This window comes from Bombina bombina, chromosome 3 (assembly GCF_027579735.1).
Source record: "Bombina bombina isolate aBomBom1 chromosome 3, aBomBom1.pri, whole genome shotgun sequence".
In the NCBI taxonomy this organism is placed as follows: domain Eukaryota; kingdom Metazoa; phylum Chordata; class Amphibia; order Anura; family Bombinatoridae; genus Bombina; species Bombina bombina.
The window spans coordinates 79,979,082-80,004,072 of record NC_069501.1 but is presented as its reverse complement, the minus strand read 5'-3'; the positions used below and the strand labels follow the sequence as shown (position 1 = coordinate 80,004,072).

The 24,991-nt window shown below is 38.5% G+C and overlaps 1 protein-coding gene across 2 annotated transcripts in view; it reads right to left on the bottom strand.

Annotated features, from left to right (window-relative positions):
- Positions 1-24,991, bottom strand: part of ACP6 (acid phosphatase 6, lysophosphatidic) — a 108,957-nt gene that overhangs the window by 47,474 nt on the left and 36,492 nt on the right. The window lies entirely within an intron of this gene.

Sequence of the window (24,991 nt, the reverse complement as noted above, 5' to 3'; positions counted from 1 at the left end):
ATCAACCTCATACAACCCATTAAAATTGTAAGTAGCCGTTGGTGTTATTAAACTTTTTTTAATTCTTGCACACTTACATACTGTTACTTGTAAATACATTTGGTTATTATATCATTTATGTATGTGTCTGTATCTCTTAAAACAAGTTAGTTTAACCTCCTGTTTGCCAGTACAACTGAATTACTGTGTCGCGAAATTATGTACGTCTAAAAAGTGTGTCGCCAACATAAAAAGTTTGGAAAGCTCTGATCTAGGGGCTAGGTGTAATTAACAAGCTTGGCACTATATCATGCAAAGCATAGTTCCAAATCACCAGATTTAATAAAAACAATCCAAATGATGACTCCTATTATATCTGGGTTGTACATAAGCCAGGGTTAGTTGTAAGCGTATACTGTCCTGAAAAAGTGAAAAGTAGACGTCTGTAGACATCCTTTAGGCTAAGGACATAACCATAAAACACAATACCATGTGCAGGAGTTCATTGGAGTGAAGCAGCTGGTGTTGTGCACAGACCAACTAATTGCAAACCAACTAATCGATTAATCTATTATGAGATTCGTTGACAACTATTTTCATAATCGATTATGACGATTAGTTGTTGCAGCTCTACTCATAAGTTTACATACCCTGGCAGAATCTATGATTTCTTGGCCATTTTTCAGAGAATATGAATAACAACACAAAAACTTTTCTTTCACTCATGGTTAGTGTTTGGCTGAAGCCATTTATTATCAATCAACTGTGTTTACTCTTTTTAAATCATAATGACAACAGAAACTACCCAAATGGCCCTGATCAAAAGTTTACACTAGGGGTTTGGAAACCACTGGAGGCGAGGTTACCAATCAATATTTTAGAACTCCATGCTATTTTCAGGGCTCTTCAGGCGTGGCTTCTTTTGAAGAGACAACTTTTACATTTGTTTTTTTAAACAGACAATATCACAACAGTGGCATTTGTTAATCATCAAGGAGGGACTTGCAGTCCTTCAGTTATGGAGGAAGTATCTCTGATACTTTCTTAGACGGAATCCAATTCTTGTCTAATTTCTGAGAGTCATATCTCAATTGTAGACAATTGGGAAGGGGATTATCACAGCCGTCAGACTTTACATCTGGGGGAGTGCTTTGCATCCAGATGGGGGGTTTTTTCTTCTTGTACAGATGTGGGGTCTTCCAGAAATAGATCTGATGGTCTCTCGTCTAAACAAGAAGTTTTCCAGATTCCTTTCCAAGTGCAAGGATCCTCAGGCGGAGATAGTGGATACTCTAGCAGTTCTTTGTTTTTTTACCAACCTGCTTAAATTTTTTCCGCATCTGGTTCTTTTTCCAAGGGTGATCTTCAAGATAATAATGGAACAATTTGTATGTGTTTCTGATAGCTCCAGCTTGGTCTCTCAGGTTTTGGTATGCGGACCTTGTCAGGATGTTCAGTTGCCAGCCTGGGCCACTTCCTTTAAGGCCAGACCTTCTGTTTCAGGGGCCATTTTTTCCATAGGATCTCAAATTTCTAAATTTGAAGGTTTGGAAATTGAATGCTTAAGTGTTTAGTCATAGATGTTTCTCTGACTCAGTTATTAGCACTATGATACAGGCTCATAAGTCTGTTTCTAGGAGATTTTATTTTTGGGTTTGGAAAACCTATATTTCATGATGTTCAACTCATGATTATTCTTGGCATTCTTTTAGAATTCCTAGGATTTTTCAGTTTCTTCAGGATGGTTTGGATTAACGTCTTGTCTGCAAATACATTGAAAGGACAAATTTCTGCTCTGTCTTATTTCATAGAAAGATTGCTAAACTTCCTGATATTTACTGTGGCTTTGATTCATATAAAACCTGTTTTTAAATCTATTTCTTCTCCTTGGAGTCTCTATTACGATTTTTCGGATCCTCCTTTTGAGTCTATGTATTCTCTGGACATTCAATTACTCTCTTGGAAAGTGTTATTTCTTTTGGCAATCTCTTCAGCTTGAAGAGTTTCTGTATTGTCTGCTCTCTCTTGTAAGTGTCTTTATCTGATTTTTCATCAAGATAAAGCTGTTTTGCAGACTTGATTTACATTTTTTTGCCTAAAGTTGTGAATTGTAACATCATCAATAAGGAAATTGTTGTTCCTTCTTTGTGTCCTAATTTTAAGAATACTCTTGTAGGGTCTTTGCATTCTTTGAATGTGGTAAAAGCTTTGAAATATTATGTTGAGGCTACTTAAGATTTCAGAAAGACTTCTAGTCTGTTATATTTCCTGGCTCTAGGAAAGGTCAAAAAGCCTCTGCCATTTCTTAGGCATCTTGGTTGAAACTTTTGATTAACAAAGCTTATTTGGAGGCAGGGTAGTCTCCGCCTCAGAGAATTACAGCTCATTCTACTAGATCAATTGCCACTTCTTGGGTTTTTAACCCCTTAATGACTGAGGACGTGCAGGGTACGTCCTCAGAAAAAAGGCAGTTAATGCCTGAGAACGTACCCTGCACGTCCTCAGTCTGGAAAGCAGCTGGAAGCGATCCTGCTCGCTTCCAGCTGCTTTCCGGTTATTGCAGTGATGCCTCGATATCGAGGCATCCTGCAATAACATTTTTAAGCCATCCGGTGCAGAGAGAGCCACTCTGTGGCCCTCTCTGCACCGGAGATTGTTGGCTTACCGGCGTTGGTGGGTGGGAGGCTGGTGGGAGGCGGGGTGGTGGCCATCGATGGCCTTGGCGACTTGCAGGAGGGGCGGGATCGTGGGCGTGGGCGGTCGGGGGCGCGCACTGGCGCGCGCGCGTGCACGGAAGGGCGGGGGCGGGCGCGTGCACGGGGAGGGAGCGGGTGGGAACCGCTACACTACAGAATAAAGTAAAAAAAAAAAGCATACAAAAGGGAATAAAAGTTTTTTTAATTATAAATCAATTAAGGTGTTGGGGTTTGTCTGTTAGGGGGGGTGAATCTACACTGCAGAATTTATATTTTTGTTTTAAAAAAACACGTTTTTTTCTTGAAACTGGGTACTGGCAGACAGCTGCCAGTACCCAAGATGGCCCCCAATAATGCAGAGGGGGAGGGTAAGAGAGCTGTTTTGGGGGTGGATCAGGGAGGTTGGGGGCTAAGGGGGGATTCTACAAAGTAGCATATGTAAATATGCTAAAAAAAAAAAAAGAACAAATTAAAAAAACCTTTTATTTTAGTACTGGCAGAGTTTCTGCCAGTACTTAAGATGGCGGGGACAATTGTGGGGTGGGGGAGGGAAGGGAGCTGTTTGGGAGGGATCAGGGGGTCTGATGTGTCAGGTGGGAGGCTGATCTCTACACTAAAGCTAAAATTAACCCTGCAAGCTCCCTACAAACTACCTAATTAACCCCTTCACTGCTAGCCATAATATACGTGTGATGCGCAGCAGCATTTAGCGGCCTTCTAATTACCAAAAAGCAACGCCGAAGTCATATATGTCTGCTATTTCTGAACAAAGGGGATCCCAGAAAAGCATTTACAACCATTTGTGCCATAATTGCATAAGCTGTTTGTAAATAATTTCAGTGAGAAACCTAAAATTTTGAAAAATTTAACGTTTTTTTTAAATTTGATCGCATATGGTGGTGAAATGGTGGCATGAAATATACCAAAATGGGCCTAGATCAATACTTGGGGTTGTCTACTACACTACACTAAAGCTAAAATTAACCATACAAGCTCCCTACATGCTCCCGAATTAACCCCTTCACTGCTGGGCATAAAACACGTGTGGTGCGCAGTGGCATTTAGCAGCCTTCTAATTACCAAAAAGCAACACCAAAGCCATATATGTCTGCTATTTATGAACAAAGGGGATCCCAGAGAAGAATTTACAACCATTTATGCCATAATTGCACAAGTTGTTTGTAAATAATTTCAGTGAGAAACCTAAAGTTTGTGAAAAAATTTGTGAAAAAGTGAACAATTTTTTTTATTTGATCGCATTTGGCGGTGAAATGGTGGCATGAAATATACCAAAATGGGCCTAGATCAATACTTTGGGATATCTTCTAAAAAAAAATATATACATGTCAATGGATATTCAGGGATTCCTGAAAGATATCAGTGTCCCAATGTAACTAGCACTCATTTTGAAAAAAAGTGGTTTGGAAATAGCAAAGTGCTACTTGTATTTATGGACCTATAACTTGCAAAAAAAGCAAAGAACATGTAAACATTGGGTATTTCTAAACTCAGAACAAAATTTAGAAACTATTTAGCATGGGATTTTTTTGGTGGTTGTAGATGTGTAACAGATTTTGGGGGTCAAAGTTAGAAAAAGTGTGTTTTCTTCCATTTTTTCCTCATATTTTATAAAAAAAATTAGAGTAAATTATAAGATATGATAAAAATAATGGTATCTTTAGAAAGCCCATTTAATGGCGAGAAAAACGGTATATAATATGTGTGGGTACAGTAAATGAGTAAGAGGAAAATTACAGCTAAACACAAACACCGCAAAAATGTAAAAATAGCCTTGGTCCCAAACGGACAGAAAATGGAAAAGTGCTGCGGTCATTAAGGGGTTAAGAATGAAGCTTTAGTTGATCAACTTTGCAAAGCAGCAACTTGGTCTTCTTTGCATACTTTTACTAAATTTTACCATTTTTATGCGTTTGCTTCTTCAGAAGAAGCCTTTGGTAGAAATTGTCTCAGCTTGATTCTAAAGTCTTTGATTTGAGGTTTTTTTGGGATCTAATTTCTCAGCGAAAATAGCCATTTTTATTTTATCCCTCCCTCTCTAGTGACTCACAGACTTCGACATCTTGGGTATTATATCCCATACGTCACTAGCTCATGGACTCTTGCCACTTACATGAAAGAAAACAATTTATGTAAGAACTTACCTAATGTTCATTTATTTCATAGTGGCAAGAGTCCATAAGATCCACCCTATTTTTTGTGGGTTTTGATTTTTTTGTATAAAGCACATGATTTTTTCCAATTCCCCTTTTTTGTATGCTTTTTACACATCACTTCTTGGCTATACATTAAACTGAAGTATGAGTGAGGAGGGAGGTGTATTTTGAGGTTTGGGAAACTTTGCCCCCTCTAGGTAGGAAGGTATAGCCCATACGTCACTAGCTCAGACTCTTTCCACTATGAAAGAAATACATTTATCAGGTTAGTTCTTACATAAATTATGTTTTACAAATACTTAGAACATTCTGCTATGTGCAGAACATTGGAATGTGAAATATTTACAGTAAATACACACTGTATCACTTTATTATAAATATTGCACAAATACGATTTTACATGTTTTCATCTACTTAAAGGGATACTGTACCAATTTTTTTCTCTTTCATGATTCAGATAGAGCATCCAAATTTAGCCACCAATCAGCAAGCTATATCCAGGTGCTGGACCAAAGATGGGCCGGCGCGAATGCTTACATTCTGCTTTTTCAAATAAAGATACCAAGAAAATAAATTGATAAATAGGAGTAAATTATAAAGTTTCATGATCTATCTGATTAAAGAAAAAATTTAGGTTCAGTATCCCTTTAACTTTAAGGGGTCCTATGCACATATTTATCTCTCTCTCACTTTCTCTCAATATGAGCGGAAAACCCAACCCTTATCGCTTGCGTGTAACTGTTAATGTGCCACTAGTAATCTGGCCCTATATAGGTCTTGGGGGGACTGTAATCACACCTTACAGGACATGTACATTAAAGAAACTGCACTAATCCAATGGAACATGCTCTGGTATACATTTCTTGAGGATCACTGACCTAGATAAATGCTCATCTATCTTTGTTTAGAAGAGAAACACAGAGGTGCCAATATGGCCTAGTAACGTCTATATAAAGGAGAATACAGGATAGTACTCACAAAGATGAAGCACCCAATGGTGCAAGTAGAGCAAACTGGATCAAAATCAGTGGCCCAGCTCACTGTGTGCCAAACATCCAGGCACCCGAAGAGATGGTCAGTGGGCAAGGCAATGATACCTGTCAGTGAAAAAGCACAGCTACCATAGCCTAGTACAGTGGGAACAGGTGATAAAATCTCGCTCAAATGATTGTACTTACAAGATGTAGCGCACCACCAGGTGCAGTCACAGCAGGCTGGGACCTCTCAGTTGCCTAGTAGACTCAGTTTAGGCATAGGTATACGTCCTCTCAAAACCACAAAATAAAGGTCCCATAAAAATAGAGAGGACGCATACTTGGGATATCGATATTGGTATAGATTACACATGAATTAAAACCTATGTATATACGAAATAGGGTTGAGTGCATCACCATGGCGATATTACTAGTTTAATTAACCCGCAGCTGGGCAAGGGCCTTGGTGTGGTTTTTTTGTCAATGGATTCTTGCACAGAGATTACTACAGCTCTAGGGGGGTGGGCGTGTATCAATTAACCTTTTGTTTAACCTGGAAGGATTTAAATAGCAAGTGGATCAATCTTTTAATATTGTATAGCCTGAGGAAATGGCCCTTGTGGGGCTGAGAAACGCGTCGCTTTGTTTTTAATAAAAATATGCTTTTATGATACACTTGCTTTTTTATGGGACCTTTATATTGTGGTTTTGAGAGGACGTATACCTATGCCGGAGCTGAGTCTACTGGGCGACTGAGAGGTCCCAGCCTGCTGTGACTGCACCTGATGGTGCGCTACATCTTGTAAGTACAATCATTTGAGCGAGATTGTATCACCTGTTCCCACTGTACTAGGCTATGGTAGCTGTGCTTTTTCACTGACAGGTATCATTGCCTTGCCCACTGACCATCTCTTCGGGTGCCTGGACATTTGGCACACAGTGAGCTGGGCCACTGATTTTGATCCAGTTTGCTCTACTTGCACCATTGGGTGCTTCGTCTTTGTGAGTACCATTCTGTACTATCCTGTATTCTCCTTTATATAGACGTTACTAGGCCATATTGGTGCCTCTGTTTCTCTTCTCTCCAGATTTATCATCACCAGGGACCGACCATCCTTGTGACAGAGTGTTGACAGCTTTTTTGGATTATAAGGACTTTATGTTTTGTTTTGTGTTTTTTTTTTTATTCCCTCACTAATATATATTACACATAAAAAGGTATTTGTGAAATACTCTATTGGTATTAAGGATGAATATGTCCCCTCTAATTGCCTTAAACTCTATTAACAGTCTTTCAGCAATACTATTGTTCTATTAATTAATTATTTATATATCTGTTTAGAAACTGTAATGTAAATATGTATATATATATACTAGTTGAGCATTCTATACAAAAAAAGTTTGTCTTCTTAATTAATCTTTATGGGAGGGGTTAATGTCCCCTTTAAAAGCACACCTCTTACAAGGAGGTTTAGATCTATGAATATGGCCAACGGCCGAAACGCGTAAAATCATGCTTATTGCTCACCCTGTGCTGATGTCTTCACCATCTTTTTAATTGTTTATGGAATAAAGAAATCTTTTTAATCACTTGGGAGCTTACATCTGAATTTTTTTCTGCAAAACTATATAACTGTTCCTTTGTATGTTATCTTATGGGGAAAAAGCAGCTACTGTATACAAACACATTAAAGTGAAGGTAAAGTTAACTATCTCACAATCTAATATCACTTGTTCCCCTAAATGAATATGAGTTTCATTCATCAGTTTTTACAATTTGAATTGTAAACTCAAGGTTTTTCCCATTTATACTCACATTTTTTTGTTTGCCGAATTCAACCGGTAATTATTTTTTTTTATATTTCATCTCTGGTCACGCTTTCTTTGCAGCCTATTAAAACTCTGGCCGTTAGGCGGCCATCAATCTACGTCATCAGCCTCCCGGATGATCTGCTCATGCGTTAAGATTTGTCGGTCTTTCAATATGAGCACGTTTTAATTTCCTATAATACTTAAGAGGCTTTATTCAGACGGCAACAATCAAGGCGGCTGAAATACAGACTGCTACAATGCTATTAAGCACATCAATTTTGTGAACATATAATAACAAGTAAGTTACGATGTTGTACAATTATAAAATAGTTATCGATCAATTATATAGCTGCTTATAATAACATTAGTCTTATAATATAAAAGGTCTTATAACTACGAAATAATTTTAAAGCAGTAAATAGTATTTGACACACTGTATCGAAGAGTGCAATACTCTTTAAAATAATTACGGTGTTATTGCATGTAATAAATATTATTCAGAGAATTTGCATATAAATTCTTCGGTATGTATAATAATTATTTAACACTTTCATATTGAAATGTAATATATTATGTACTTATTCAGAATTCTTGTATTTTTATATATATACTCTGTTTTTAAAAAATTAGACCTAAAAAAATCCGAAATCAGAAGTTGTTGAACACTTTACATTTTTATTTTCAAAACTGCACTTTTTTTAGCTATAAACTAAATATATATCAAAATCTTTATACATTTTATTTTTAAATGTTTTTAGATATATATTGAGAAATAATATAAATATAATTTTTTATTATCGTGAGCAGCAAATGTTAAAGTTTAAAAACGATTGCTGCATAGAAAATAAAGTTGATATAGTAACGTCCTTGACATATGATAAGAACTAACAGAATTTGTTCAAGCACAATTCTATAATAGAAGTAAAAAATTATTATCTTCACATCTTTTGCTTTTTATTATTTTCTTTTTTTCACATAAAAAATATTTTAGATTCATTATTGTTTAGAATCAATTTCACAATAACTTTCATAAATTTAATTGAACATTATGTATTATATAACATCTGAAACCAACTTTTTAACAATGCTTTTAAATATATAGTTAATTAAATTAAAATAAAAAAACAGTATCCAATGCAATAAGATTAAAAAGATGAATCAATTCTAAATTTTAGATATAAATATTTAGAATATAATCGTTTAGTTATTCAATTATTATACAGAAAAACATAATTTATGTAAGAACTTACCTGATAAATTCATTTCTTTCATATTGGCAAGAGTCCATGAGCTAGTGACGTATGGGATATACAATCCTACCAGGAGGGGCAAAGTTTCCCAAACCTCAAAATGCCTATAAATACACCCCTCACCACACCCACAATTCAGTTTTAACGAATAGCCAAGTAGTGGGTTGATAAAGAAAGGAGTAAAAAGCATCAACAAAGGAATTTGGAAATAATTGTGCTTTATACAAAAAAAATCATAACCACCATAAAAAAAATGGTGGGCTTCATGGACTCTTGCCAATATGAAAGAAATTAATTTACCAGGTAAGTTCTTACATAAATTATGTTTTCTTTCATGTAATTGGCAAGAGTCCATGAGCTAGTGACGTATAGGATAGCAATATCCAAGATGTGGAACTCCACGGAAGAGTCACTAGAGAGGGAGGGATAAAAATAAACAACAGCCATATGCTTAAAAATTAATCCACAACCCAAAATATAAGTTATTCTTATGAAGAAAAGAAAAACTTAAAACATCAGCAGAAGAATCAAACTGAAACAGCTGCCTGAAGAAGCAAATACATCAAAACGGTAGAATTTAGTAAATGTATGCAAAGAGGACCAAGTCGCTGCTTTGCAAATCTGATCAACTGAAGCTTCATTCTTAAAAGCCCACGAAGTGGAGACTGATCTATTAGAATGAGCTGTAATTCTCTGAGGCGGGGCCTGACCCGACTCCAAATAAGCTTCAAGAATCAAAAGCTTTAACCAAGAAGCCAAAGAAATAGCAGAGGCCTTCTGACCTTTCCTAGGAGCAGAAAATATAACAAATAGACCAGAAGTCTTCCTGAAATCTTTAGTAGCTTCAACATAATATTTCAAAGCCCTTACAACATCAAAAGAATGTAAAAATCTTTCCAAAGAATTCTTAGGATTAGGACACAAGGAAGGGACAACAATTTCTCTACTAAAGTTGTTTGAATTCACAACCTTAGGTAAAAATTCAAATGAAGTCCACAAAACCGCCTTATCCTGATGAAAAATCAGAAAAGGAGACTCACAAGACAGAACAGAAAGCTCAGAAACTCTTCTAGCAGAAGAGATAGCCAAAAGGAACAACACTTTCCAAGAAAGCAGTTTAATGTCCAAAGAGTGCATATGCTCAAATGGAGGAGCCTGTAACGCCCTCAAAACCAAATTAAGACTCCAAGGAGGAGAAATTGATTTAATGACAGGCTTAATACAAACTAAAGCCTGTACAAAACAGTGAATATCAGGAAGATTAGCAATCTTTCTGTGAAATAAAACAGAAAGAGCAGAGATTTGTCCCTTCAAGGAACTTGCAGACAAACCCCTATCCAATCCATCCTGGAGAAACTGTAAAATTCTAGGAATTCTAAAAGAATGCCAAGAGAATTTATGAGAACACCATGAAATGTAAGTCTTCCAAACTCGATAATAAATCTTCCTAGAGACAGATTTACGAGCTTGTAACATAGCATTAATTACCGAGTCAAAGAAACCACTATGACTTAGTACTAAGCTTTCAATTTCCATACCTTCAAATTTAATGATTTGAGATCCTGATGGAAAAACGGACCTTGAGACAGTAGGTCCGGCCTTAACTAAAGTGGCCAAGGTTGGCAACTGGACATCCGAATAAGATCCGCATACCAAAAACCTGTGGGGCCATGCTGGAGCCACCAGCAACACAAATGATTGTTCCATGATGATTTTGGAGATCACTCTTGGAAGAAGAACTAGAGGCAGGAAGATATAAGCAGGTTGGTAGCACCAAAGAACTGTCAATGCATCCACTGCTTCCGCCTGAGAATGCCTGGACAGGTATCTGGGAAGTTTCTTGCTTAGATGAGAAGCCATCAGATCTATTTCTGGAAGATAACCCGCCACCCAATTGTCTACACCTGGGATGTGAACCTCAGAAATTAGACAGGAGCTGGATTCTGCCCAAACAAGTATCCGAGATACTTCTTTCATAGCTTGGGGACTGTGAGTCCCACCCCGATGATTGACATATGCCACCGTTGTGATATTGTCTGTCTGAAAACAAATGAATCTCTCTTCAACAGAGGCCAAAACTGAAGAGCTCTGAGAATTGCACGGAGTTCTAAAATATTGATTGGTAATTTCGCCTCTTGAGATTTCCAACCCCCTTGTGCTGTCAGAGATCCCCAGACAGCTCCCCAACCTGAAAGACTCGCATCTGTTGTGATCACAGGTTGGCCGAACAAAAGAGGCCCCTTGAACTAAACGTCAGAGAGTGTCAAACATTAGGATTTAAGGATATTAATTGTGATATCTTTGTATAATCCCGGCACCATTGATTCAGCATACAAAGCTGGAGAGGTCTCATGTGAAAACAAGCAAAAGGAATTGCGTCCGATGCTGCAGTCATGAGGCCTAAAACTTCCATGCACATAACTGAGGAATCAAGAAACTTTTTGGTAAATTGATCCTCCAACCATGTTTTCAAAGAAACAACACTAGTTGATTTGCGTGAGATTCTGCAGAACGTAAAAGACTGAGCTAGTACCAAGATATTGTCCAAATAAGGAAACACTGCAATACCCTGTTCTCTGATTACAGAGAGTAGGGCACCCAGAACCTTTGAAAAGATTCTTGGAGCTGTTGCTAGGCCAAATGGAAGAGCAACAAATTGGTAATGCTTGTCTAGAAAAGAGAATCTCAGGAACTGATAATGTTCTGGATGAATCGGAATATGAAGGTAAGCATCCTGCAAGTCTATTGTAGACATATAATGTCCTTGCTGAACAAAAGGCAGAATAGTATTTATAGTCACCATCTTGAAAGTTGGTACTCTTACATAACGATTCAAAATTTTCAGATCCAGAACTGGTCTGAATGAATTTACTTTCTTTGGGACAATGAATAGATTTTAATAAAACCCCAGACCTTGCTCCTGAAAAGGAACCGGCATGATTACCCCTGAAACCTCCAGATCTGAAACACACTTCAGGAAAGCCTGGGCTTTTACTGGATTTACTGGGATGCGCAAGAGAAAAAATCTTCTCACAGGAGGTCTTACTCTAAAACCTATTCGGTACCTCAGAGACAATGCTCTGAATCCATTGATTTTGAACAGAATTTGCCCAAACATCCGTGAAAAACCTTAATCTGCCCCATACCAGCTGAGCTTGAATGAGGGTCGCACCTTCATGCGGACTTAGGTGTTGACTTTGGTTTCTTAAAAGGCTTGGATTTATTCCAATTTGAGGAAGGCTTCCAATTGGAAACAGATTCCTTGGGGGAAGGATTAGGTTTTTGTTCCTTATTTTGACGAAAGGAACGAAAACGATTAGAAGCCTTAGAATTACCCTTAGGTTTTTATCCTGAGGCAAAAAGACTCCCTCCCCCCCCCAGTAACAGTTGAAATAATAGAATCCAACTGAGAACCAAATAAATTATTACCTTGGAAAGAAAGAGATAGTAATCTAGACTTAGATGTCATATCAGCATTCCAAGATTTAAGCTACAAAGCTCTTCTAGCTAAAATAGCTAAAGACATGGATCTTACATCAATTTTGAGAATATCAAAAATAGCATCACAAATAAAATGATTAGCATGTTGCAGTAAACGAACAATGCTATATACGTCAGAATCCAATTCTTGTTGCGCTAAATTCCCCAACCAAAAAGTTGAAGCAGCTGCAACATCAGCCAAAGAAATTGCAGGCCTAAGAAGATGACCTGAATATAAATAGGCTTTCCTTAGATAAGATTCAAGCTTCCTATCTAAAGGGTCTTTAAAGGAAGTACTATCTTCCATAGGAATAGTGGTTCGTTTAGCAAGAGTAGAAATAGCCCCATCAACTTTGGAGATCTTTTCCCAAAACTCTATTGAAATTGCTGATAAAGGATACAATTTTTTAAACCTTCCAGAAGGATTAAAAGGAGTACCTGGCTTATTCCATTCCTTAGAAATCATATCAGAAATAGCATCAGGAATAGGAAAAACCTCTGGAGTAACCACAGGAGGTTTAAAAACAGAATTTAAACGTTTACTGGTTTTAATATCAAGAGGACTAGCTTCCTTAATATCCAAAGTAATAACACATCTTTTAACAAAGAACGCATATACTCCATTTTAAATAAATAAGTAGATTTGTAAGTGTCAATATCTGAGGTAGGATCTTCTGAATCAGATAGATCCTCATCAGAGGTGGATAATTAATTATGTTGTCGGTCATTTGAAATTTCATCAAATTTATGAGAAGTTTTAAAAGACCTCTTACGCTTATTAGAAGGTGGAAATGCAGACAAAGCCTTCTGAATAGAATCAGTAACAAATTCTTTAAAATTCATAGGTATATCATGTACATTAGAGGTTGAAGGTACTGCAACTGGCAATGTACTATTACTGATGGACACACTATCTGCATGTAAAAGTTTATCATGACAACTAATACAAATGACATTAGGAGATATAATCTCCACAATTTTACAACAAATGCACTTAGCTTTGGTAGAACCGATGTCAGGCAGCAAAGTTCCAACAGATATTTCTGAGGCAGGATCAGATGGAGACATCTTGCAGTATGTAAAAGAAAATACAACATATAAAGCAAAATTATCAATTTCCTTATATGACAGTTTCAGGAATGGGAAAAAATGCAAATAGCATAGCCCTCTGACATAGAAAAAGGCAAGAGGCAAAAAGCAATGGGGCAATAAATAATTAAAAAAAGTTTGGCGCCAAGTATGACGCACAACGTAACTGAAACATTTTTTGGCGCCAACCATGTCCGGAAATGACACACTCTGCGTCAATTACTATGCCGGAAATGACGAACTTGCGTCAACTGACGTGCCTTTCACGACAAAAAATTCTCACGCCAAGAATGACGCAATAAAGTGTAGCATTTGGCGCACCCGCGAGCCTAAGTCAGCCCGCAATTTGAAACAAAGTAGTCAATTGAAAAAAAGACTAAACCCCAGGTAAGAAAAACATTTCTTAATATTAACTTTCCCCAAATATGAAACCGACAATCTGCAAAAGGAAATACATGAACCTGACTCATGGCAAATATAAGTACAATACATATATTTAGAACTTTATATAAATGCATAAAGTGCCAAACCATAGCTGAGGTGTCTTAAGTAATAAAAACATACTTGCCAAAAGACACCCATCCACATATAGCAGATTAGCCAAACCAGTACTGAAACAGTTATCAGTAGAGGTAATGGTATATGAGAGTATATCGTCGATCTGAAAAGGGAGGTAGGAGATGAATCGCTACGACCGATAACAGAGAGCCTATGAAAAAGACCCCCGTTAGGAAAATCATTGCATTCAATAGGTGATACTCTCTACGTCCCTCTGACATTCACAGTACTCTGAGAGGAATCGGGCTTCAAAATGCTGAGAAGCGCATGTCAACGTAGAAATCTTAGCATAAACTTACTTCACCACGTCCATAGGAGGCAAAGTTTGTAAAACTGAATTGTGGGTGTGGTGAGGGGTGTATTTATAGGCATTTTGAGGTTTGGGAAACTTTGCCCCTCCTGGTAGGATTGTATATCCCATACGTCACTAGCTCATGGACTCTTGCCAATTACATGAAAGAAATATATATATATATATATTTTTACATATTGCAGGGCTATATTTCATTCTCATATCTTTCTCACTCACTATTTCTTTGTCTCTATTTTATTTCTGTATCTCTCTAATTGAGCTTCTTTTTATTTGTCTCTATATAACAATTTATCGCTTTATCAAATTATCTCTCTATGTTTCTATCTCATTCTCTGTTTTATTATTAATTTATTTCTATTTCGATGTCTATATATGTCTTAGTTTCTTTCTCTGTCTTTCTTATTGTTTGGATTATGTCTGTATTTGTCTCTTATTTATATTTTAAATCTGTCGCTTTCTTTCTGGGTTTGTCACTTTCTCTACCTGCTGTTCTCTCTATTTGTATCATTTTCGTTCTTTATCTCGATTTCTGAATATATTTGTCTGTCCCTCCATTTTTTTTTTCACTGTTTGTCTTTTTCTGTCTGTCTGACTATTTCTGTCTATATTAGTCTATGAATATCTTCCACTATCAATATTTTTTATAAGTTTTATAACTATCTCAACCTCACTCTCTTTATCATTTATTGTCAATAACTATTAATCTGCATCTCACTTTTTTGTAATTTCTCACTTTCTCAGTGTTTATATAAATCTATATATTTTAAATCTCTCTCTCTCTCTCTCTCTCTCTCTCTCTCTCTCTATATATATATATATCAGCTAGCATAGGATTGTGATGACTGATCTGGGGCCCACCTACCCTAAATGCTAAGTTAAGGACCCAGGTGCACGGAGGTTTTAAATTTTTTTTATTAATTAAATAAAAAAAATAATGTGAACTCTATTATTATTATTTGAGACTAAATGTGAGAGTGCTGGATAATGTAGGAGCTGCGTGTGTCTCAAAGCAAACACACATGTCAGGTATGATGCAACAAAGTAATTTAATTTTCAAAAATTTCAACGATGTGCATGAAAATAAATAAGGATAACACTATTCGTCATCCAAAGATCATACTAAGCATATGCAATTCATTCATTACCCAACATACAAACAGGGGGAACTCAAAAGTCCAGTAACACAGTGCTTCCACTGAATAAAAAAGTAAATCCGTACTATAGTATAGTTGCAGGCAATAGCATGCAGCCAAATAAGCACAGTCCTCCTGATGTATACCTCTGACTAAATCTTATGAGGAGAAGTTCCTAGTGGTTATGAGCGTACTTGCAGATATTAATGACACATACGGGGCCAAACTTGAAACCAATAGTCCCTGTATTTAATCCCCACCACTCACTCAAATCCAGAGGGAGCTGACCAAATGCCAAAGGGGCTGAGTATACCATTCAGCAGGGATTGCTGGCGTCCTACTCCGTGTCAGATGTAACACTTTCTCATTTCACGTTACCAATGTTACCTAAATACAGAGTCTCAAGGAATCTTCACCCTGTGTCTCCTCCGTGCAAGATTTGCCACCGCTCACCACAAATCCGTTCGTGTCCACGATATTACAAAGTTACATAGGAGATCAGTCAGAGGTGATCGTTAGGATAAGACGCTGTAATTCCAGACAGCGTGGAAGTCGGCAACCAGCCGATTAGCAACCGCTACACGTGTTTCACCCAACGTCACAGAGGGCTTCCTCAGGCAAAGTGAATCGATATTCGCTCTAGAGATTCAGCTGAATTGATTCACTTTTTTATTTCTCGCTCCCTCTACTTCATTCTCACTCTCTTTCTCTATTTTTCTCTCTCTCTAATTTATCTCTCTTTTGCTCTCTTTCTATCTTTCTCTGTTTCTGTCTCTCTCTCTTTCTACTTATGTTTCTGATTCTAATAAGGCATATGTGAATTACGGAATTTAGTATGTTCTCCTCCGGCACAAACCATCATGCGCACTAGAAAATATTGTTTCATTGTGGCTGGGAACAAATTAAAAAAACTCTGATATACAGCTGGCCATATTAAAAGACTTGTCAGTACAGGGAAGGGAAAATATGTGGCTTTGTGGTTAAACATTACAGGAAACCACAGCCCTGTGTTTCCAGTTTTATGTTTCAAACTTGCATAACCTGCCTTACAATATCTGTGTGCATGAGCAATGAATTAAAACCACAATTTTACTGTGCACGTGCATAAACAGGAACTTGGGACACGAGCAGTGGAAACCAAAATATATATAGTTAACATGTACTGATGGTATTCTTATTTTTTTTTCTTAATAGGAATATTGTAATTCTGAAGTTTGACAAGACGTTTTTCAGCAGGAGTATTCAATATCTGTGGCATTGCTATATTACAATGTGCATTGTAGTATGGTGATTTAAAAAAAGAAATCCGATAACATGAGCAATAATTCAGTAGTAGGTGTTTTTGTTTGTTTTGTTTAATGGCCATGGTTGTTTTAGATTTACAGTTTAATTATGTCCTATTTTGAATATGCATAGCGTTATAAAAATATATATTTAAACAGGGAGTTAAAATACAACACTTTGACACTGTTGACCATCCCCTTCTCCTACAGACTCTCAGCTCTCTTAGGCTCTGTGAAACTGCCCTCTCATGGATTCACTCCTCTCTAACAGATCCTTCTCAGTCTCTTTTGCTGGTGACTCCTTCTCCCTATTGCCTCTGTCTGTTGGAGTACCTCAAGGCTCTGTCCTGGGTCCTCAACTCTTATCTATTTATACTTCTTCACTGGGTAAACTTATCAACAGCTATAGCTTCAACTATTACCTCTATGCTGATGATACCCAGATCTACCTTTCCACCCCTGCACTCTCTTCTTCTGTCAACTCTCACATCAGCGACTGCTTATCTGGCATTTCCTCCTGGATGGCCTCTCACCACCTAAAAATAAACATGTCCAAGATTGAACTACTTCTAATCTCCCCACTAACTCTTCTCAAGTTTCTAATTTTTCCATCGCTGTTGGCGGCACCACTATCTCCCCATCACCCCAAGTCCGCTGTCCTTCATTCCCCACATCCAATTGCTCTTTTCATCCTGCCGCAACCACCTACGCAATATCTCCAAAATTCATCAATTTCTGAGTGCTGAAACTACTTAACAGCTAATCCCATCCCTGGTAATTTCCCGACAGGACTACTGTAATAACCTATTAACTGGCCTCCCTCTCTCCCGCCTCTCTACCCTTCAATCCATCCTAAATGCATCTGCATATGCTAATCCACCTCTCTCGATGCTCTGTTTCTGCTGCACTTCTCCGAGTCCTTTCACTGGCTCCCCATTTACGGCAGAGTTAAATTCAAAATTCTCACCCTGACCTACAAAGCCCTCACCAATGCTGCCCCACCCTACATGTCCTCACTCATCAAATATACTCCAGCCCGCCCCCTAAGATCCAACAATGACCTGCTCCTTGCGTCCTCTACCATCACCTCCTCTTATGCTAGATTACAGAACTTCTCGTGTGGCATTAACCCTCTGGAACGCACATCCTCGAGCTGCCAGACTGTCCCCTAACCTCTCCTCCTTTAAACGTTCCCTAAAGACCTTTTTGTTCAGGGAAGCTTTTTACCCGACTCATTAACAAATTAACTTCACTTACCTAACAGTTACCATCATCTATCTCCTCACTAATATCATTCTCACCTTTGCAGTCCCCACCTCCTGTTTCCCATCCTCCTACCCATCTAGATTGTAAAGTTCCCACGGGAATAGGGCCCTAAATTCCCCCTGTACTTGTCTGTAAAATTTTGTCTTTTATTGTATTGTTTCTCCGTTGTACTTTTATCCTTGTACCCATGGGCAGCGCTGCATAATCTTTTGGCGCTTTTTAAATAAAGAATAATAATAATAATAATAATACTTGATAAATCCCACATTTGACATCTTTACAGTTGGGGGGGGGTTGTGGTTAGGTTTCAATTTGGGAGGGTCCAGCAGTATGGGGGATAAGTTTGGTGGGTTGCCCTGTGGTTCGGGGTTAAGTATGGTGGGTCAAAAATAACGAAAATTTGGGCGTTAAGACTTGTCTTGTACAAGCTCCTATTTAGAACCCACCTTCCCTAAGTGAGTTAAATTAAATTCAGAGAAAATTAAATAAGGAGCGCTTCACAAGGAAGCAATACAAAACTAAAGGATAATCAATTTATAGAATCAAATATAGAATCAAATATTGAACCTATTGGGAATATCTTAAAAATACTGGACATAAAATACTTCAACACAAATATGCTTGAACACAAATATTAATGAATATTTAATAAGACAAATGAATATATAAAAATACAATATATACAATTCAGTCAGGTGTATATACCCTTAAAAAACTGGGACGTCTCCCAACTACTAAATTAAAACGAGATATTGAACTTTGACGAATAACTGTGTAATAAAGTGATAATGTGCTAGTTGATATAATTATAAATCAGTGTTTTTATAAAATGTGTTATGTGCCGTTATTTAGGTCGTGTTATATATGAGGCATAACATTCTAAAGCCAAGTGTATTAAGTGTATAAAGTGTATAGTGATATCTAAACACATGTAAAAATCAGCTAAAACTGCAATTAAAACATAGTTCTAATAAGGTATTCTATACATAATAAACATAGAACGTATGTAACAAAATCTTAACTTAAAATAGGTCAATCACAGATAATTCTCCAATCTGTTACAGAGTTGGTTGTAACCGATAAATCTCCAATCTGTTGAGAAGTCGGTTGTAACCACTTTATTACAAAGAAAACTGTAACCAATCTAATCTAAAAGCCAATGTAACACTATCTTATTTATACCTAGTAACAATGCTAAGGATCCGCTAAATGCGTGTATTGATAGAATATATAAGGAAGTCAATAAAGTACTTATAGCTTCATCCTTAATGTATAGTGCATGAAGGGAAGATGAACTCATTTACAATATGAAAACCCTATATCCATTTGGGTTGAACTCCTTTTTTGATCAATTAGAGAAAGATACGTCTCTCCTCTTTTTCTTGCATTTTAATGGTTAAGTCCTTTAGTTTATGGTTTTAAAAAATTAAGCCAATGCAACAATTCAAATAATATATAACAGACGTATAATAGCTTATTATTTTTTTATTGTTGGACATCATAGGCCAATGCTTATTAACTAAAAATTATAGTAACCAGCGCCTGGATTAGTATACGAGCTACACTATAAAAGGGCCCCCTAACTGGGTCCTAGAAGTGAATACAAACAGAAGCGGTATAGGAGCACCAAAGGGCTTAGGTATACAACAGGTTTATGCTCACAAGTAGGGATCCTAGATAAGTGGGTATATAAGGTTATAATATACACAAGGATGAATACCAATTAAATGCCAAATGTCAATAGTTAATCTAATGGGTTAATTATCGTTTATATAGCAGGAATGGCTATTACCAACCAATTTCGATTGATAATGACCAGACGAATATAAAAAAGGTGTAACAAGATCAACCAGATCTTAGTAATTGCAGAAGATAACAAATACAAATGGATATATATATATATATAGATATATTTATATAAAATAGACGATATTATGGTACACAATACATAAAAGTTTAATAGACAGAAAAAAAAAAGAAGAAGATGGGGGATAGGTCTGGATTCAACCAATCAGGATAACTATATAGTGGAGTGGTATAGAAATTGGATACAGTAACAAAGATGTATATACATCTCTATATGTGAGAAAAAAAACCCCATTAAAAAATATATATAAAAGTGCAGAAAAAAAACAAACTATAGATATTTATAGAATCAATACCGGTGTAAAATATAAAAAAGGGGTATAGTGTAAAAATATGTCCAGTGTAAAATTGTGCAAATAAAAAACTGTGTCAATACAAAACCAGTGTAACTTCCAAAGTGTTAAAAAAAAAAAAAATTGCAACAATAGCTACAAATTGCAACAATAGCTAAAGTGTACAGACAATTACAAACAATTAAACATAATACATAAAGTCATCAAGTTGAAACATAAATAATATAAAAGTGAATTGAGCCAATAAGATCCTAAATGTGGTGATCCCAAAAATAACGTTAAATCTAATCCAAAAGTTAATCCAAAAACAGAATTTTGTTTACCTGATAAATTACTTTCTCCAACGGTGTGTCCGGTCCACGGCGTCATCCTTACTTGTGGGATATTCTCTTCCCCAACAGGAAATGGCAAAGAGCCCAGCAAAGCTGGTCACATGATCCCTCCTAGGCTCCGCCTACCCCAGTCATTCGACCGACGTTAAGGAGGAATATTTGCATAGGAGAAACCATATGGTACCGTGGTGACTGTAGTTAAAGAAAATAAATTATCAGACCTGATTAAAAAAACCAGGGCGGGCCGTGGACCGGACACACCGTTGGAGAAAGTAATTTATCAGGTAAACATAAATTCTGTTTTCTCCAACATAGGTGTGTCCGGTCCACGGCGTCATCCTTACTTGTGGGAACCAATACCAAAGCTTTAGGACACGGATGAAGGGAGGGAGCAAATCAGGTCACCTAAATGGAAGGCACCACGGTTTGCAAAACCTTTCTCCCAAAAATAGCCTCAGAAGAAGCAAAAGTATCAAACTTGTAAAATTTGGTAAAAATGTGCAGTGAAGACCAAGTCGCTGCCCTACATATCTGATCAACAGAAGCCTCGTTCTTGAAGGCCCATGTGGAAGCCACAGCCCTAGTGGAATGAGCTGTGATTCTTTCGGGAGGCTGCCGTCCGGCAGTCTCGTAAGCCAATCTGATGATGCTCTTAATCCAAAAAGAGAGAGAGGTAGAAGTTGCTTTTTGACCTCTCCTTTTACCGGAATAAACAACAAACAAGGAAGATGTTTGTCTAAAATCCTTTGTAGCATCTAAATAGAATTTTAGAGCGCGAACAACATCCAAATTGTGCAACAAACGTTCCTTCTTTGAAACTGGTTTCGGACACAGAGAAGGTACGATAATCTCCTGGTTAATGTTTTTGTTAGAAACAACTTTTGGAAGAAAACCAGGTTTAGTACGTAAAACCACCTTATCTGCATGGAACACCAGATAAGGAGGAGAACACTGCAGAGCAGATAATTCTGAAACTCTTCTAGCAGAAGAAATTGCAACTAAAAACAAAACTTTCCAAGATAATAACTTAATATCAACGGAATGTAAGGGTTCAAACGGAACCCCCTGAAGAACTGAAAGAACTAAATTGAGACTCCAAGGAGGAGTCAAAGGTTTGTAAACAGGCTTAATTCTAACCAGAGCCTGAACAAAGGCTTGAACATCTGGCACAGCTGCCAGCTTTTTGTGAAGTAACACAGACAAGGCAGAAATCTGTCCCTTCAGGGAACTAGCAGATAATCCTTTTTCCAATCCTTCTTGAAGGAAGGATAGAATCTTCGGAATCTTAACCTTGTCCCAAGGGAATCCTTTAGATTCACACCAACAGATATATTTTTTCCAAATTTTGTGGTAAATCTTTCTAGTTACAGGCTTTCTGGCCTGAACAAGAGTATCGATAACAGAATCTGAGAACCCTCGCTTCGATAAGATCAAGCGTTCAATCTCCAAGCAGTCAGCTGGAGTGAAACCAGGTTCGGATGTTCGAACGGACCCTGAACAAGAAGGTCTCGTCTCAAAGGTAGCTTCCAAGGTGGAGCCGATGACATATTCACCAGATCTGCATACCAAGTCCTGCGTGGCCACGCAGGAGCTATCAAGATCACCAACGCCCTCTCCTGATAGATCCTGGCTACCAGCCTGGGGATGAGAGGAAACGGCGGGAACACATAAGCTAGTTTGAAGGTCCAAGGTGCTACTAGTGCATCCACTAGAGCCGCCTTGGGATCCCTGGATCTGGACCCGTAGCAAGGAACTTTGAAGTTCTGACGAGAGGCCATCAGATCCATGTCTGGAATGCCCCACAGCTGAGTGACTTGGGCAAAGATTTCCGGATGGAGTTCCCACTCCCCCGGATGCAATGTCTGACGACTCAGAAAATCCGCTTCCCAATTTTCCACTCCTGGGATGTGGATAGCGGACAGGTGGCAGGAGTGAGACTCCGCCCATAGAATGATTTTGGTCACTTCTTCCATCGCTAGGGAACTCCTTGTTCCCCCCTGATGGTTGATGTACGCAACAGTTGTCATGTTGTCTGATTGAAACCGTATGAACTTGGCCCTCGCTAGCTGAGGCCAAGCCTTGAGAGCATTGAATATCGCTCTCAGTTCCAGAATATTTATCGGTAGAAGAGATTCTTCCCGAGACCAAAGACCCTGAGCTTTCAGGGATCCCCAGACCGCGCCCCAGCCCATCAGACTGGCGTCGGTCGTGACAATGACCCACTCTGGTCTGCGGAATGTCATCCCTCGTGACAGGTTGTCCAGGGACAGCCACCAACGGAGTGAGTCTCTGGTCCTCTGATTTACTTGTATCTTCGGAGACAAGTCTGTATAATCCCCATTCCACTGACTGAGCATGCACAGTTGTAATGGTCTTAGATGAATGCGCGCAAAAGGAACTATGTCCATTGCCGCTACCATCAACCCGATCACTTCCATGCACTGAGCTATGGAAGGAAGAGGAACGGAATGAAGTATCCGACAAGAGTCTAGAAGCTTTGTTTTTCTGGCCTCTGTCAGAAATATCCTCATTTCTAAGGAGTCTATTATTGTTCCCAAGAAGGGAACCCTTGTTGACGGAGATAGAGAACTCTTTTCCACGTTCACTTTCCATCCGTGAGATCTGAGAAAGGCCAGGACTATGTCCGTGTGAGCCTTTGCTTGAGGAAGGGACGACGCTTGAATCAGAATGTCGTCCAAGTAAGGTACTACAGCAATGCCCCTTGGTCTTAGCACAGCTAGAAGGGACCCTAGTACCTTTGTGAAAATCCTTGGAGCAGTGGCTAATCCGAAAGGAAGCGCCACGAACTGGTAATGCTTGTCCAGGAATGCGAACCTTAGGAACCGATGATGTTCCTTGTGGATAGGAATATGTAGATACGCATCCTTTAAATCCACCGTGGTCATGAATTGACCTTCCTGGATGGAAGGAAGAATAGTTCGAATGGTTTCCATCTTGAACGATGGAACCTTGAGAAACTTGTTTAAGATCTTGAGATCCAAGATTGGTCTGAACGTTCCCTCTTTTTTGGGAACTATGAACAGATTGGAGTAGAACCCCATCCCTTGTTCTCTTAATGGAACAGGATGAATCACTCCCATTTTTAACAGGTCTTCTACACAATGTAAGAATGCCTGTCTTTTTATGTGGTCTGAAGACAACTGAGACCTGTGGAACCTCCCCCTTGGGGGAAGCCCCTTGAATTCCAGAAGATAACCTTGGGAGACTATTTCTAGCGCCCAAGGATCCAGAACATCTCTTGCCCAAGCCTGAGCGAAGAGAGAGAGTCTGCCCCCCACCAGATCCGGTCCCGGATCGGGGGCCAACATTTCATGCTGTCTTGGTAGCAGTGGCAGGTTTCTTGGCCTGCTTTCCCTTGTTCCAGCCTTGCATTGGTCTCCAAGCTGGCTTGGCTTGAGAAGTATTACCCTCTTGCTTAGAGGACGTAGCACTTTGGGCTGGTCCGTTTCTACGAAAGGGACGAAAATTAGGTTTATTTTTTGCCTTGAAAGGCCGATCCTGAGGAAGGGCGTGGCCCTTACCCCCAGTGATATCAGAGATAATCTCTTTCAAGTCAGGGCCAAACAGCGTTTTCCCCTTGAAAGGAATGTTAAGTAGCTTGTTCTTGGAAGACGCATCAGCCGACCAAGATTTCAACCAAAGCGCTCTGCGCGCCACAATAGCAAACCCAGAATTCTTAGCCGCTAACCTAGCCAATTGCAAAGTGGCGTCTAGGGTAAAAGAATTAGCCAATTTGAGAGCATTGATTCTGTCCATAATCTCCTCATAAGGAGGAGAATCACTATCGACCGCCTTTATCAGCTCATCGAACCAGAAACATGCGGCTGTAGCGACAGGGACAACGCATGAAATTGGTTGTAGAAGGTAACCCTGCTGAACAAACATCTTTTTAAGCAAACCTTCTAATTTTTTATCCATAGGATCTTTGAAAGCACAACTATCCTCTATGGGTATAGTGGTGCGTTTGTTTAAAGTGGAAACCGCTCCCTCGACCTTGGGGACTGTCTGCCATAAGTCCTTTCTGGGGTCGACCATAGGAAACAATTTTTTAAATATGGGGGGAGGGACGAAAGGAATACCGGGCCTTCCCCATTCTTTATTAACAATGTCCGCCACCCGCTTGGGTATAGGAAAAGCTTCTGGGAGCCCCGGCACCTCTAGGAACTTGTCCATTTTACATAGTTTCTCTGGGATGACCAATTTGTCACAATCATCCAGAGTGGATAATACCTCCTTAAGCAGAATGCGGAGATGTTCCAACTTAAATTTAAATGTAATCACATCAGGTTCAGCTTGTTGAGAAATGTTCCCTGAATCAGTAATTTCTCCCTCAGACAAAACCTCCCTGGCCCCATCAGACTGGGTTAGGGGCCCTTCAGAAACATTATTATCAGCGTCGTCATGCTCTTCAGTATCTAAAACAGAGCAGTCGCGCTTACGCTGATAAGTGTTCATTTTGGCTAAAATGTTTT